We start from the raw sequence: 14,186 nt of genomic DNA on the forward strand, positions 1-14,186 counted from the left end.
CCCTCAGGTCCAAAAAGATTAAAATCTAAAGGAGGGATAGCACTTCTGTTCACTTTAACGAGCTGGAGAGGCCAATGGCTCGGCAATCTTTTCATATTTTACGAGTCAGCTGAAAAGAGCTTAAAGGAGACTTGTTTTTTGAGGAACGAGTGATAAATTTGGGTAGCAGCTGATTCTAGGTAAGGTTTGGAATTTTCCAATCACGGCAGTGTTACAAGGATGGCTAATAGAATCACTCTTCGTAGCTGTTCCTCAAAAGGGGTAAACAATCAAGTTGAGGTGAATGATCGGCCATTACAAAGTGGAGGTGATGATGAGAACACGACGAAGGCTTCAAAGGTTGAAGTACTACATTCACGATGGTTATTTACCGGAAACTGGTTCATTTTTTAATGAGCTTAAACGCTGGGGGAAACATTTTCTCATTGCTTATGTTTATTTTTTAACAAGCATGAAGTCTGCGTTAAAACTGCTCGATATAACGGTCATTTCTTGACTTTACCATTAATAGCTTTGTTCTTCAAATATTGTACTGCATGCTCAATTTCTTCATCAAACTAGTTAGAAATGAACAATATATGTTTGAAAAATGAGTTAAGACACTAATATTTTACTTGAATTACGAAAAAGTAATTTAAAAGTGCTTTTACCTCTCATTTTACCATTTCATTTGAACTTTGACATGTTGGAGCATTGGAGATGCTTTTCCCCCTTGATTTTCACCAGCTGATTTTGGGAGATTCTGTGGATGATTTTCGACGCCGTCTGGACCAGGTAGGAGATAAACTTGAGCTCTTTCATTTCATCTTTTCCATTTTGCATTCTGAGCTTGATTTTAGGTTTTTTTGAGCCTCTGGGGTTTGAAAAACTCGCCCTGGCTCCATCGCACCCTTTCTGCATCGAAAGGTGCGTTGCATGTTGGCCTACTCACTGGGCAGTGGACATGCAATGCACCCAGGACTAAGCTGGAGGTGCGATGGGTGCAAGGAGGGAAATTTGTGCACAGTTTTTAATGGAAATTTTTGCCTGTTTCTCACCAAATCAAGATCTAACTCTTCTCTTGTTTGCTTTCAGAGATTTATTGGAGTAAGATGACTATTACATGGCGAGAACGTGAGCATGAAGAAGAGGACATGCTTGCTTTACATGATCCTGTTACAGTAAATGCACTGCGGAACTGTGGCCTGTTGAAGTTTTTCCGCATATCTAGCATGAGACAAAAAATCAACTTGCTGCAGTATTTGCTCGATGCTTGGGATCCTACCAGCCAGGTGTTCCAGATTAGGGGCAAATCCATCCCCTTGACTATAGTGGACATCTATTTTTTGACCGGCTTATCGAGGTAGGGTGCCCCTATCTCTTTATCAAGTTCGACCCGTGGCGGTGAATCTGTGAGAGATTATGTTCGCAGGTATTGTAGAGAGGGATCTCAGCCGAGTAAAGACGGCAAGATCATCATCCGAGATGTCACTGACAGGTCTTTGAGGACCATTCTGTTCACTTTTGGTAGGATGGCTGGTGGTGCCATTGGTAAATTCTTGACCATATTTATGTTTATCGTTTTTCTTTTATAATGTCCTTGTGCTTTACTCTATCAAAACTAATCAGAACTCATGTGCTCATGCATATGTTGGTCCCGTCCACCCAGTAGTACGCTTGAGAGTGCCAGCTACTACCCCAGCAGGAGAGGTTGTGGGAAGTGTTATAGACATTTTTGTGCCTTACAGCATAGAGCATGAAATGTCAATAATCTAAGGGATCCAAAGTCCCTAAACATGTTGTTCTTACCCTTAGAGGAACAAGGTCAGCAAACCACAGCACTGCAAATCAGTTCTCCACTGAAAAACACTCAAAAACAGGTCAGTTTTGGATCATTGCAGCTGCTCCACTAGGCATCTGCGCTGCATAGCAGGTACAACAAAGGCTACCTGTGTTGCATAGCAAGTAGAACAAAGGCTACCTACGTTGGGCGTACTTGGACATGTGGAGGAATATTTTTCTCAAAGTGCCAGTGCCCAGGAAGCTTCTAAAAAGACACTTGATGATAAGATTCGCCTAATGATGAGTTAAGAGCTTCTAAAACTCCAAGTGGAAAACAGAAACTCCGAGTGAAGAACTGAAGAACAAATGGAGTTGAAGAGGACAACAAGTCACACATCAAGCTGACTTATCTTCACTCCAAAACTCTATATAAGGATCTCATCCCATGGGATCTAAAGAGGCCGGAATTTTGTGCAAAGAATTGTTGTTGGTTTACAGTTGTGAGCATTGGGTGATTGCTTGAGGGAGGTGAAGAAGAGATTTCTCTCCGTCGGGAAGGTGATGCTGGATTGGACCTCTCATGGTTGTATCACCGCCTGAACCTTACTTCCATATATTAATAAAGCATTTGAGGTTCTTCTATTCGCATGTGTTTCAATGGTGTATTGTCTTACTTGCGTCTTTGATTTATGCTAATCCTTGAATCGATTATGAATGCATGCCTCTTGTAGTTTCCTTTTCTTGTCTTATTTGCAGGATCTCGTGTAGCTGGGCCCATGAAAAGACTTGGATCTGGGAGCAAGCGGCAAACGAAGGAGATTGGATCGACCATTTGCGCAAGACATCGGTAAGTGGATCTCTTCCTTCTATCTCTTGCATGTCATAAAGAAGAAACTTTAGATAACTTTGCTTTCAGTTGTTGCTAAGGAACTGTCACCCTTAGAGTGGGTTAGGGTCATTCCGAGTTGGATACTTTCCCCCACTATAGACTGGCGACTCCGCTGGGGAGCGTGTCTTGTTGGTAGCTTGTGTTTCTTGCTATTCATTTCTTAAACAAAAGAGTACCGAATCGAACTGCATGCGAGTCCTTCGAATGCAAAGTAGAGGACAGCTACTCTAGCCCAGTGCTGGGCCTGTTTATGATTTGAAGAGAATATCCACAAGGACTCTTTTTAGCTCTTTGTGATAGTGTTCATCTTCCTTTAATCATCCCCTAGTGTATACTTGACTGACAGCCTCTGATTTGGCCAAACACCGCTCATTTTTGAGCAAACTGTGACCCGGAATCAGAGAGAGACGTGACTTGTCTCATCAGTGCAGCTGCCACAAAGGCTATCTGAACTGCAACACAGGTCCCGAAGGGGCTACCTGCACTGCATCTCAGATTCACAGTGCAGCACCTGCGCTGATCCAGTTTTGCCTTGTGCAACTGGGATTCCCCACTGTCTGTTGCCCAGTTTTCAGTATTGTTTTTGCAGCCTGTTGTCAACCTGTATACCCAGCTGAAACCACTTCTCTTTGCCTTCATTCTGCCTCAGTTGTATGAAGAAACCATGATTGTTCTTATTGTATTTCTTGCTGTCATTCACAGTTTCCCATAGCGAAAGTGAACTAGTTTTGCTATGACCTCTTGAATCTAGACCTGTGAGAAAGTGTCGTTGTGATTCTAAGAGTTAGTTTATTGTTGTTCATAGCTGCTTGAGCATTTGCTTTCGTTATATGGTTGGAATTTCAGTATTTCTTGTGTTGAAATGAGTGAATCTTAAGGTGTTCTTTTGATTGTTGGACAAACACTTGTTGCTTTCGCTTGAAATTGAATTCGAAATTATACAACAGCTTTCTTTTTGTAATACATCAACATTAAGGAAGAAGAAAAGAAATACTTGCATTGTGCATGTGCATTTTGACAGTTTGCATGTCGATTTAGGAAAAGTGCATCAGTGTGTGCTCTATGATCTATTTGAAAAGATGATGTCTTTATTTTCCTTCAGTAGTTAAGGTTTTCATAAGTTGAAAGAATTGAAAAAGCTTGCTTATCATTCTTAGACTGCATTTAGGAGTTGTATCATACATCACGTGGTGATCCGTAAAGGCAAACTGCTAAGCAAGATCAACCTAAAAAGAACTGAATTTATCTAACAACGCTTTGAAACATAACGAAACACAGTAGAGGTCTAGGTAGAGACGTGAACCGGCGTCGTTAAACATAGTGACTGTTGATCTCTACGAAGGTGGGTGATTCCTCCTGAGGGACGATAGCACTAATACGGACTTGTGCCCCCGCGTACCGTCGCGTATATTGGGGGACCTCTATAGGAACAAAGCCTTTATCCATAGGAAGCTGTGTCGGCCGCCCTACTGATCTCGATGCAGTGAACACAGCATTCACGAAGATCGACCACTCGTACCGTAAAACGTATTCTGTGGTTTCGCGAAAGGCTTGGCACACCCTTGCCTAGAACTCCAGAGTAGTTTCTTTTGGCCTTTTTCAAACTCTATAACTGAAAAAGTCCATCCGAGCATTTGTCACTTCGGGCTCGTTAATACATCGAAGGAGACTAGAGTCATCTTTAGCTTTTTCTCGACTCTTAAAACATGAAAAAGCAAGTTGTGTCTTAAAAGCGTCTAAAATTAATTCAATTCGAAAACACATTTTACCCTGTGCATTGTTGGTTGATCAAGTAATCCGCAATCGTGGAAGAAAGTCAATCGATGAACCGTCGTTCGCGAAGGAACACGAGACAAACGTCTTTGTCCCCGGAATCGAAAACAACCCGGGCAAAGCGACCTCGTTCAACTGGTTCCAAATCTCCTGTCAAAGTTAGAACAAGTGTTCCAATGACATCTGAGGTTCCAGTTACTCCAAACATTTCTGGAAACCCTGCCCCTATTGAAGAAGTTCAACAGCCCCAGAAGGACAGTAACATTGATCCTAGTCTGAAAGCAAATACTTGTGTTACTGAATCAGGTCCATCAGTGATCGGTTCAGAGAGTCTTGCTCCTCAAACAACTGTCGCTGTCGAAACAACCCCTTCTTCGGCACCAGAGATATTCTACGGACCTGACGGTCTTCCTCTTCCACCCGGTCTGATCGCAATAGAAGAGATTGTAGAAGATCCGCAAGCAACTACTCCAACACATTTTGGAGCAGGGATCACTCTACTTCCTACTGCATCAGAAGCTAGCATATCACCCAGAGAAGTTCCTGAAGAATCACTAGGCAATCTTCTGGATAGACTAAAAATGTCTGAACAACCGTCGACATCTAGGACTGTGCCAAGTGACACAGCGACAACAGAACTCCCTGCAGTCATTCCGACAATGTTCGCCGGTACACCATCTGTCCCTAACTCTCAACAGCCGGAGGGGGTCCCTTCGGGGGCCATGACGACAGTATGGTCTGTTCCTGTTTGTTCTCCCGGGATAATACCCGGTAACTCCTATGTTGGAACTCAACAAATCGATCCTTTCGGGAATCCATTTGGACAGCCTGGTCCTCGAGGTGTAATAAATCCTCTCGGTTCCGGACCACCACCGTATGGGGGGCAATATGCTTTCTCATTACCTCCTCTGGGAGGTTACCCATACGGGAGTTCACAACCATACCCAAGTTATACTGGAATAACTACCAGTGGTTGGATACCTATGCTGCCCCAGCAACCAAGAGTTGTGTATTCTATGCAACAACAGATGCCTGTAACGAACATCCCGACGACACCAGCTATTGTGACTGTGTCGCAAGTTCAAACAATACCTGTTGCATGTCAACCTCATTTTTCTCAGGTTGTAATGCAACAACCCTTTGACCCTGCAACTCAACCACAATCGCCAACTGGCGGAGCAACACAAGCACAAGCGGGTACCCTTACCCCTAATCTTGGCCCAATGGTAAGCATAGCACAACAACCAATGTCGTCACAACCATGGTTAGTGCAGTATCAACAACCACAGTTCCAGCAAGTGTACCAAGGTACCGAGCAGCAGATTTTTGCGAACAATGGACAACCATACTTACAGTACGGTCAAAACCAACCACTATATAGTGGAGTAGTCCATCAACCGTATCAATCATATCAGCATCAATTACATTATGCTAGTATGCAAAGGCCAACTGCTCAGGCAATTCCGTCATACCCTGGGTACGCTTCACCTAACTTGAGTCAGCAGCTGCCATTCGTGGCAACTCTGGAGTTACCCGATCTACATCGGTTGACAAACGATCCTATCGTCTACGCCCCTTGGTGGCCCATGATTCCTCACAAACTTCCATCAGACATTCCTAAATTCAATGGAAATCCAGGTGAAGACCCGTCGAATCACGTCATGACCTTTCATCTGTGGTGTTCATCGAACACCCTGAACGATGATTCGATAAGACTTCGCCTCTTCCAGAGGACATTGACAGGTCCGACGGCTAAATGGTATATAGAATTGCCAAGAGCCTCTTTCGACAATTTCAGCTCCTTAGCCACGACTTTCTTAACCCATTTTCAATTACCAATCAGGTATGAAACAGGAACCGAAATACTGACCAACTTCAAACAGACGACAGCTACTCACATATCTGATCATATACATGAGTGGCGTCGTCGACGTAGGATGGTGAAAACATACGTTCCTGATCAGCTATTAGCCGAATGGTTTATAAAGTCATTACTTCCAGCTATAACGGAAGATGTGGCCAAGGGGGGAGTCGTAACCGAGGAGCAAGTCATTGCTCGTGCTCAATATTTAGACTTAGTATATACTCAGTCTGGCACACTCTACGACAAAATACCTGATGCCCCCAGACCTGAATTTTCAATTCCTCCCCCTCCTAAATCGAATATTGACTCTCATGCCAGAGATGGCATGATTGGCACTGCAAGCGCGAAGTCGAAAAAGGCTTCACCTCAGAAAGCCCATAAGACTTCAGATCGAAATGCCCATGAAGAGATTCTTGCTTCGGAAGTAAATGCCATATCAGCAGATAAAGGCAAAGAAACCAATCAACCAGGAAGCAAGAAGAAGCAAAACAAAGGGAAGAAGAAGCAACAGGATGATCCGTCACCTGAAAAAACTTCTTCGAACTCTCCTGAGAAAGGGAAAAAGAAATGGTCCTGTTCGATATGTGACGAAGATCACAAGACAACAGAATGTCCATACAAAGCTGAGCTCAAGAGATTCTTTAAGAGTCCAAAGAACCCAGCTGTATTGACAGATCCTTTTCCCAAACCAGGTCAAAATATGGTTGATAGTGGGAATGCTTCCCCGTCACAAGTGCTAATGTTATCGATCTCCAAGCAGCAAAATGATGCTTTGATTTCGACAAGGAGCAAAGATTACGGGAATCCGCAACTGTCAAACGAAAAAGGTAAAGATCAACCTAGTAGTTCGACAACAACTTCGACAGAAGCTGTCCCACCCATAATGCCAGAATTAACAATAAAACCACCTAAGGGTGTAGTACACAAGTCGACGTTTAATCCTCGTGCCAGAGCGGCGCAGCATTATAACATAGTAGAAGATTTGGCTCAATTGCCATCCGCTATGTCGACTCTAGAAGTACTACAAAATTGTCCATCCCAAAGGCAGGCATTGTTATCGGCAATAGGGGGGGTTGATCCTAAGGATTCCAATCTTGTGTCCTTTGATCACAAAGGGTATGACCCTCAGTTACCAGCTCAGCTAGCTTTCCTGATTCAAGTAAAGGCCCTCAACAAAACTGTTCACAGAACAATTATTGACGAGGGAGCATCGACATGTATTATGTCGATGAGCTGCTGGAAAACGCTAGGGTCACCAACCTTGTCGAGATCTTCGACAACACTAAAGGCTTTCGAAGGTAGGACATATACCCCTTACGATATCCTAAGTAACTTGAAAGTTGAACTAGGTGGAAAAACAGTAGAGATTGATGTTGAAGTCATAGATGGAAATCTGGATTACAACATCCTACTGGGAAGACCATGGATTTATGCCATGGCAGCTGTAGTGTCGACTTATTTTAGGAAGATCGCATTCCCGTTTGAAGGAGGGATTATGGTCGTCGACCAACAGAACTTCCTCCTTAATGGTTCACAAGTTACGGGAAGCATTCCCATGATCCATGAGAGCGACCATTCAATTCAAGATATAGGAGTAGGCCTGTTGAAAGACCCCACGATGATGGGGACTTTCTCGCTACCAAATCATATGTACATAGGAAATGTACCATTGGTGGCTACCTACAACATGATATCTTCCACGAAGGTCGCAAAAGACAAAGTCGTCATGGATCGGGCAATGGTGTTACACCCGAGCCCAATCGAAATATTGTAGCAATCAATGTTTCAGGCATGGGAGGCGAGCCCAAATCAATGCTCGTCAAGCATGTGGGTAGATAGGTCAGGAGAATATGGAACCCCTTTGGATCCTTGGTCACGAGTGCATGCAAGTGACGAAGGAATCCTGCAGTCAATGATGATTGAGGGGGCACCATGGGATGATAACCACCATCGTTCCCTTCCAAAGGAAGATACTCAAGGCGACCTGTATCACCCTTCAGTATTTGAATTCCTAACAAATACTGTAAATACGGTGGATTCCGAGAGAAACCTATCCAATATAGAAGAGACTATAGCCATAAATATCTCGACCAAAACAGACATTGTAGAGAATATTTATGTCGGCAAAGGTTGTTCCCCTTCAGAACAAGAAATATATAAAGCTCTTTTTCGCGAATTTAGAGATGTCTTTGCTTGGTCATATGATGAAATGCCAGGCATTGACTCGAGTATCGTTGAACATGAAATTAAAATGTATCCTGATGTCAAACCAGTAAGACAACGGCTTCGGCAGGTACACCCCAAGAAAGCCGTTGCTATTAAGGCAGAAGTTGAAAAACTCCTCCATGCTGGTTTCATCTACCCGGTTCCTCTAACCGATTGGGTATCGAATATTGTCCCAGTTATAAAAAAACAAGGAACAATACGAGTGTGCGTCGATTATAGGGATGTAAATCAAGCTTGTCCAAAGGACAACTACCCTACACCCTTCATCGACCAGATAATTGATGAATGCGCCGGATGTGAAATCTTTTCGTTTATGGACGGATTTTCCGGGTATAATCAAATTAATATCCGCCCACAGGACCAGTCAAAGACTGCATTTATTTGTCCGTGGGGCACATTCGCTTATCGAAAATTACCCTTTGGTTTAAAGAACGCAGGGGCGACATTTCAGAGAGCAATGAATTATGCTTTCCATGACATCAAGAACATCGTTCAACCTTATCTCGACGATCTTCCGGCTCATTCGCAAAAGCGGACTGATCATCCGCATCATTTAAGAGCGATATTTCTACGTTGTCGACACTACAAGATAAGACTCAATCCGCACAAATGTGTGTTTTGCGTCGGTTCTGGTCGTTTACTTGGCTTTATAGTCTCCAAGGATGGGATTCGTCTCGACCCCTGCAAGGTGCAGGCAATCATTAATTTTCCTCCACCTTCGAACTTGCTTCAGATTCAGAAACTCCAAGGGAAAGCAAACTTTCTGAGGAGGTTCATTCCAAATTACACAGAACTTGCTAAAGGTTATACCCGTCTCCTGAAAAAGGATGTACCTTTCGTCTGGGACCAAGTTGCACAAGCTTCCTTTGATGCTTTGAAAGAAGCGCTAGTCAAAGCATCATTAATGTACGCCCCAGACTATCTAAGGGATTTTAACCTGTATCTGGCTGCAGCAGATACGACCATTGCAATGGTTTTAGTTCAAGAAGTCGATGGAATTGAACACCCTATATATTATTTAAGTAAAAACTTAAATGATACGGAAAGTAGATATTCTCATGTTGAAAAGCTAGCATTAGCAGCTGTTCAAGCGATTCAAAGATTTCGACATTATGTCCTCTTTAGGAAGACCACCGTATTGTCAGATTGCAACCCCATGACTTATATACTGTCGCGACAGTTGCTTGGGGGAAAATATTCAAAGTGGATAGCTATCCTTCAAGATTTTGATCTGGAATTTGTGAAATCCAAATCAAAGAAAGCTTTAGTTTTCGCAGAATTATTATGCGATCTCCCGTCATCGTACAACGATGAAACGTCCAAAGAATCGATCGTGGACGAAAGTTTGTTTCTGATATCAGCAAGTGATGAGTGGTATGGAGATATAATATTTTATCTCCAAACCCAAAAGTTTCGGCCAGACACCTCTCACTCAGAATGAAAGCGCATTCGATACCAAGCAAAAGACTACATGATCGTCAGTGATACGCTTTACCGTCGTGGTGTCGATACGGTCCTGAGAAGGTGTCTAACCCATGAGGAAGCCGAAAAAGCCCTAAATGAATGTCATTCAGGCACCTGTGGGGGGCATCAATATGGATATGCTACAGCACAAAGAATCTTACGAGCAGGATACTTCTGGCCAACCATGTTCAAAGATTGCATAACCGCAGTTAGAAGTTGCCATGCATGTCAGATTTTTGATAGCAAAAACAGAAGACCCCCCGCTCCTTTACAGCCAATAATAGCTGTGGGGCCTTTCGCCAAATGGGGCATCGATTTCATGCAATGTAAACCCACCTCGATCGGGGGGCATGGGTATATTATAGTCGCGGTTGACTATTTTACCAAATGGGCCGAGGCGATGCCTACATTGGATAACACTGGTGAAACAGCAGCCCTATTCTTTTTTAATCATGTGGTCGCTAGATTCGGCGTGCCACAGGCCATAGTGACAGATCATGGATCGCATTTTCGCAATCACATGATGGTTGAATTAACTGCCAAACTAGGATTGTCTCACGACAGCTCTACTCCGTACTATCCGCAAGCTAACGGACAAGTTGAAGCGATCAACAAGGTCCTGAAGCGCATGCTGCAAAGGATGGTGGGGGTTCACAAAAGAAGATGGCATTTGATCCTGTACTCGGCTTTGTGGGCCTACCGAACATCGGTAAGGAATGCCACTGGGTTCACACCGTTTCAACTGGTGTATGGCCTGGAGGCGATCCTACCAATCCAGTGTGAAATTTCGTCCCTTAAACTCGCAATTGATCTCCTCCCCGGAACCTCAGAAGAAGAAGCTCGTTTCTTAGAGTTAATCCAGTTGGATGAAACCCGTCGTGATGCCGCTTTGGCTAACGAAGCCCATAAGAAACAAGTCAAGGCGCAGTTCGACAAAAATGTCAAACCTCGTGTCTTCTCAGAAGAGGATTTGGTCTTGCTTTATGACCAAGAATCCGATAAATTGGGAGCTGGGAAATTCAAGTCCTTATGGATGGTCCCTTACATTGTTAAAAGTGTATTAGCAAAAGGTGCCTACGAGTTGGTAGATTATGACGGAGTTCCACTGGCGCAACCCCGCAACGGGTTGTACCTTAAGCGTTACTATGCCTAATAGTAACCTGTATGCTTTTGTTACATTTTTGTTTTCGCTAAAGCGTTTGTTCCGGTTTAAGTAATCCGCTTTTTACACTTATTGCAGATGTCAAATCCATTGGAACCGTGGGTTGGATATGCTGACGGAGCGAGTCGTAGTTCGAGGAACCTATCCTCTGCAGCATGGGCCATTTTTAACCCAAGCGGCGAGTTAGTGAGTTTCAGGGGGGTATGTATTGGTCAATCAACAAATAATATCGCTGAGTATAGCGCGTTGATAGAGCTCCTCTCTGATGCCATCACCCATGGCATACGCCGGCTAGTCGTCAGGCTAGACTCACAGCTCGTGGTACTACAGCTCAATGGTACCTACTCTATCCGAAATCCAGCTATTTATCGCAAGTTCCTAAGAGTTAAAATCTTGGAAAGACAGTTTGATTTTATCCAATATCAACACATTTCCAGAAACTTAAACACATTAACCGACTCATTAGCAAACTATGTGTTAGATAGACATCTGCAAAATTGATAAAAAGAGAAGCATCATCGATGTTTCATACATGGATCACATAAAAACTGGAATAAACCCCGAAAATCAAAAATATACATAACTGTTTACGGTTTACATGTAATGTTCTGTAACCAAGACAAAATCGGTCATATGACCCCAAAACTCAAAAATGGCTGGGGGGCACCCTAACCTAGTGATGCTCATGATAACATGCCACGGCCTGTGCAATCATGCGCAGAAGACGAGACCATCGTCTGGGAACACCAACAGTATGTCGCTGCAATCGTAGAGGCAACTCGTCGATCCGTACATCCGGAATCCCAAGGGTAAGACCCTCGACATGTTCCTGCACAGCTGTAAGAGTCTCGGCCAAGTCAAGGTCACGGAGAATAGCTCTCCCAGGAGCCTCCCCTGCGGGGGCAGCGGCCGGAGCTCTCGGACGAACTGCTGGACGGACAGGGCCCACATCTGCATGCACACATGAGTTTGATTAGAGTCTTGATAGAGTAAAGCACAAAGACATTATAAATAAAAATAGTAAACAGTGATAAGGTCAAAATATTTACCAAGATCACCCCATTGCTCGCCATCCGGTAGTACCAAATCCGGATCACCTCAGAAGTCCATGCCAATATATGGATACTCGGAAAAAGCCATATCTTGCCGCTCAAACCACCTAAAGAAGGCATCAGTAAAAGTAATCTTAGATTGACCCGCATGTCTAGCCATGTGGTCAACCCACCTCTGCATGTGTGGCTCAGTGGGAGAGGGTAAGTCGAGAACATTGTACTGAGGTTGCATCAGCGGTATCTTCTCCAAAGCGAAGGCAGTCAAAACTGAACCAAAGCCAAAATTCTTCAGTCTCCTGTCCTTTACTTTGGTCAACTGGTTTTTCATCTGAACCAGTACTGCATCACACCAGTTAAAAACTTTCGGCTGAAGACACTCCAGGGCGTGCTGCACATATGACCTGTTGGCAACATGAGGGGATGCACTACCGGCCATCCTACAAATGTGTACAGAATAGACCTGAGAGACCTGTCAGTGACATCACAGATAGAAATCTTGCCGTCTCTGCTCAGCTGAGATCCCTCCCTGCAATACTGACGGATATAATCTTTCACGGAATCACTCCCTCGGGCCGAACCGGACAAGGAAATGGGGGCACCCCGCCTTGACAACCCAGTCAAGAAGTAAATGTCCACTATGGTCAAAGGGATGGACTTGCCCCTAATCTAGAACGCTTGGTTAACAGGATCCCAAGCATCAAGCAGGTACTGCAGTAAACGTATCTGTGCCCTCATGCTAGATATCCGGAAGAATTTTAGCAAGCCACAGTTCCGCAATGCGCTCACGGTAATAGGATCATGGAGGGCAATCATGTCCTCCTCTTCATGCTCTCGTTCTCGCCACGTAAGAGTCATTCTGCTCCAATAAACTCTGCAAAACAAACAAGAGGAGGAGTAAGATCCCTGACTCAATAAAGAAAATGGCAAAAATCTCATGAAAAATTGTGCAACCAAGATGTTTTCTGCGCCCAACGCAGGTAGGGAAGGGTCTCACCTGCGTTGGGGCACAAACTGCCTTTGAAAATGAGAACCCCAACGTAGGTTTCGATATAGGGAACCTGCGCTGATGGCAGAGCGCCCTAGAGAAACCCCAGGGGCTCATGGGGGCAGGAAAACAAGCATAAAACTGAGAAATAAGACCATGAAAAGATAGAGCTAGGGTTTAGCTCCTACCTGGTGGAAACGGCACTGAAAATCGTCCACAGAATCTCCCAAAATCAGCTGGTGAAAAATCAAGAGGAAGAGGCACCTCCAAAGCTCCAACAAACCAAATGCACACGAAATGGCAAAATGAGAGGTAAAAACATCTTTTAAATTGCTTTTTACGTAATTCAAAGTGGAATATTAGTATTTTTACTTCATGTTATCCGTTTCTAACAAAGTTTGTTGCAGCAATTGATGATACAGTACTATCTCTAAAAAAGAAAAAGCTAGTCATGGTAAAATATGAATTTGATCTTATCAAATGAGCAGTTTTGGCAAAGTTCATGCTCGTTAAAAAAATAAACGCAAAACCGAGCAGTTTTCGCAAGAGTTCATGATCGTTAAAAAATAAACACACATGTGAGCAGGCTTCCCCCCAGTGTTCAAGCTCATTTAGAAAAAATGAACCGGTAAATAACCATTTGAGACCGTAAATTCATTAGCCATAAAAGCCTTGGTCGTGTTTGTGCACCGTCACCTCCACTTTTCCTTTGGCTGATCATTCACATCCACTTGATTGTTTACCTATTTTTAGGAACAGCTGTGAAGAGTGATCCCATTTAGCCATCCTTGTAATACTGCCGTGATTGGAAAATTCCAACCTGTACCTGGAATCTGCTGCTATCCCTGTTTATCACTCGTTCCTCAAAATACGAGTCTTCTTTGAGCTCATTTCACTGACTCGTAAAAAATGAAAATTTTGCCGAGTTTTGGCCTTCCAGCTCGTTAAAAGGACCGAAAGAGCTATCCCTTCTCTAGATTTTAATCTTTTTGGACCTGAGGGATTATTGC

This window comes from Pinus tabuliformis, chromosome X (assembly GCF_031772625.1).
Source record: "Pinus tabuliformis cultivar Carrire ecotype Pingquan chromosome X, CPIR1, whole genome shotgun sequence".
Lineage (NCBI taxonomy): Eukaryota > Viridiplantae > Streptophyta > Pinopsida > Pinales > Pinaceae > Pinus > Pinus tabuliformis.